The sequence below is a fragment of the Galeopterus variegatus genome, unplaced genomic scaffold (assembly GCF_000696425.1).
Source record: "Galeopterus variegatus unplaced genomic scaffold, G_variegatus-3.0.2 Scaffold2729, whole genome shotgun sequence".
Lineage (NCBI taxonomy): Eukaryota > Metazoa > Chordata > Mammalia > Dermoptera > Cynocephalidae > Galeopterus > Galeopterus variegatus.
In genome coordinates this window covers 234,944-238,074 of record NW_007728840.1, presented here as the reverse complement: position 1 = coordinate 238,074, position 3,131 = coordinate 234,944, and the positions used below count along the sequence as shown (strand labels likewise).

General features: G+C 51.6%; 1 pseudogene; it reads right to left on the bottom strand.

The window, feature by feature from the left end:
• Nucleotides 1–1,121: 1,121 nt before the first annotated feature.
• Nucleotides 1,122–1,849, bottom strand: LOC103598762 (annotated as a pseudogene).
• Nucleotides 1,850–3,131: the final 1,282 nt, after the last annotated feature.

Genomic DNA, 3,131 nt, shown 5'->3' with positions numbered 1-3,131 from the left:
TCCCTAAATGGTCTCCAGCTTCAACTTTCCCCCACCCCCCAAGGCACAGACTTAACATGCAAGGGGCATTTATTCTACCTTATTATTGATCTTCAGCATTGACGATAAATTTTTCAGCCTTTCTATCTTTTGTTTGTTTGTTATCATGTCACTTTATTGGAAGAGGTGGTACAGTTGAAAGAAAAAAAAACACAAATGGAGGTTTTGTAAGAAGAATATGCAGGAAATCAGTCTCATGTCTTCGGGGAAGCCAGCCGAAGGCTCAGTTCACATTACTACTGTCGATGAGTGAGCCTGTCAAAGAGGTCCTCTCTGGGCCGGCCCGGTTGTGCACTGGATAGTGCGCCGCTTGGGAAGTGTGGCGGCGCTCCCGCCCGAGGGTTCGGATCCCACATACAGACTGGTTCCCGCTCACTGGCTGNAGGCACGGGAGCAACACCGAGGGTTGCAATCCGTTGCCGGACACGGAAAAAGACAAAAGACCCAAAAAAAAAAAAAAAAAAAAAAAGAGGTCCTCTCCCATGCCTTCTTCTAGGGCCTCCTTCTTGCTACCTATAATTAACCAACGTTAATATTTGCATAGTTTATACAACAAAAGTTTTCAGGTACAGTTGAAAATCCCTTTCTTTTCTTTCTTTCTTTTTTTTTTTTTTTTCTTTTGACCCATAAAGGGATCGCAACCCTCGGCACAGTGTGGTCAGTACCACGCTCAGCCAGTGAGAGCACCGGCCATCCCTATACAGGATCCGAACCCACAGCATCGGCGCTACCAGCGCCGCACTTTCCCGAAGGAGCCACGGGGCTGGCCTGAAAATCTCTTTATTTTAAATCCCTGCCCAATCCTATTCCCTCACTTCTTCCCAAAAGTTACCATGTTTTATATTCTTACCCCGCAACCCACCTACCCACCCACACTGTGTGTAAGAGGAGAACTAATGTTGCCTTTGCCAGGGGCCCATGGAACACTTTCCCCTCCATCCGCAGAGATCTTGAGCTGTATGTGGACGGGACGGGGGTGGCTGGAGACAAACCCTGGATACCCGTTTTAAACCTGCATGGGGATTTGCCCTCATCCTTAAAGGGTGAGAGTTTTGCACACACGAATCAATTAGACACCTTTATTTCTTTGCGAACCAAACAACTTTATTGGGAACAATGGCAAAACTGGAAGGAAAAACTTAAGCGAACTTCTGGAAAGGGCAATGTGCACGCCCAGCCTGGTGACCCGAGGAAGGCACCCCGTGGCCGTGGGGACAGTCAGCTCAGTCCTCCTTGTCACCGTCGCCACCCAGGGTGAGCTTGTCAAAGAGGTACTCTGCCATGCCGGCCTCCGGGGCCCCCATCTTGCGCAGGATGGTGAGGTGGTCCCCCAGCTCCTTGACAGCCTTGACCTGCTCCTGCAGGTAGTGACTCTCCAGGAAGTCGCAGAGGTGCGCGTCAGCCTTGTCGGTGGCCAGGCGGTGCAGGTCCAGGAGGCTCTGGTTGATGCACTTCTCCAGGTGGAAGGCGGACTCCATGGCCCTGAGGCCGCTCTCCCAGTCGTTGCGGCCGGGCTTCTTGATGTCGCGCAGGCAGATGCGGCCCCCGCGCTGGTTATGCAGCTTCATGAGCTCCTCTGCGTGCTCGCGCTTCTCGTGCAACCGGCGCAGGAAGTAGCTGGTGAAGTGCGGGAGGGCCACGTTGTCACCATCAAAGTAGAAGGCCATGGACAGGTAGACGTAGGAGGCGTAGAGCTCCAAGTTGATCTGGCTGTTGACGGCGGCCTGGCAGTCCGGGTGGTAATTCTGGCGCACCTGCGAGGGCGCCACGGCAGCCATGGCTGGTGTGAACACGGGTCTGGAATGGGACCGGAAGTGGACGGTGGTGACCTTTGGTGGGGGGTTGTGGATCCGGAAGGGTGGGGATCATGCACTCAAGGGGACCAGGGGTCAGGGGTCACACGGTTGAGGGTCAGAAGCAGAGGTTGGGATGGGGGTCAAGGGTCTTGGAGGTTGTGGGGGTTGGCGTCCAGGGGTTCTGGGGTCAATTTATCAAAAGTCTGTCTGGCACTTGTCTATGTCTTTTCGTCTCCTAAGCCACCAACACAGTTCAAGGCACACCAGTCTCTCACCTGGACCAGCTACAGTGGTTCCTAACTGGTCTCCAGCTTCAACTCTCTCCCACCCCCTGAGTCATAGGCTTAACATTCAACGGGCATTTGTTCTACTTTATAGTCAATGCCACGAATTTGACCTTCAGCCTTGACTTTTTTTTTTCAGCCTTTCTATTGAGTTTTTGTTTTTTTTATCATGTTACTTTATTGGAAGAAATTGTACAGTTGAAGGAAAAACCCAAAATGGAGCTTTTGTAAGGGCAATATGCTGGAAATCACTCCCATGTCTTCCAGGAAGCCAACCTAAGGCTCAGTTTTCATTATCAATGTCACCCAGAGTGAGCCGGTCAGAGAGGTCCTCTGCCATGCCTTCTTCCAGGGCCCCCTTCTTGCTACCTAGAATCAACTGTTAACATTTGCATAGTTTAAAAAACAAAAGTTTTCAGGTAAAGTTGAAAATCTCTTTATATAATCCCTGCCCCATCTCATTCCCTCACATCTTCCCAAGAGATACCACGTTTTATACTTTTACCACCCACACCAGCCCACCCGCCCACACTGTGTATAAGAGAAGAACTAATGTTGCATTTGACAGGGGCCCGTGGAACAGTTTTCCTCTCCCTTCGCAGAGATAGAGGGTAGGTGGAGAGAGACCCTTTAAAAGCTGCATGGGGATTTGACTTTATCCTTAAAAGGTGAGAGTTTTGCACACACGAATTAACTGGACACCTTTATTTCTTTGCAAACCAAGTAGCTTTATTGGCAACAATGGCAAAACTGGAAGGAAAAACTTAAGCGAACTTCTGGAAAGGGCAACGTGCATGCCCAGCCTGGTGACCCGAGGAAGGCACCGCGTGGCCGGGGGGACAGTCAGCTCAGTCCTCCTTGTCACCGTCGCCACCCAGGGTGAGCTTGTCAAAGAGGTACTCTGCCATGCCGGCCTCCGGGGCCCCCATCTTGCGCAGGATGGTGAGGTGGCCCCCCAGCTCCTTGACGGCCTTGACCTGCTCATGCAGGTAGTGGCTCTCCAGGAAGTCGC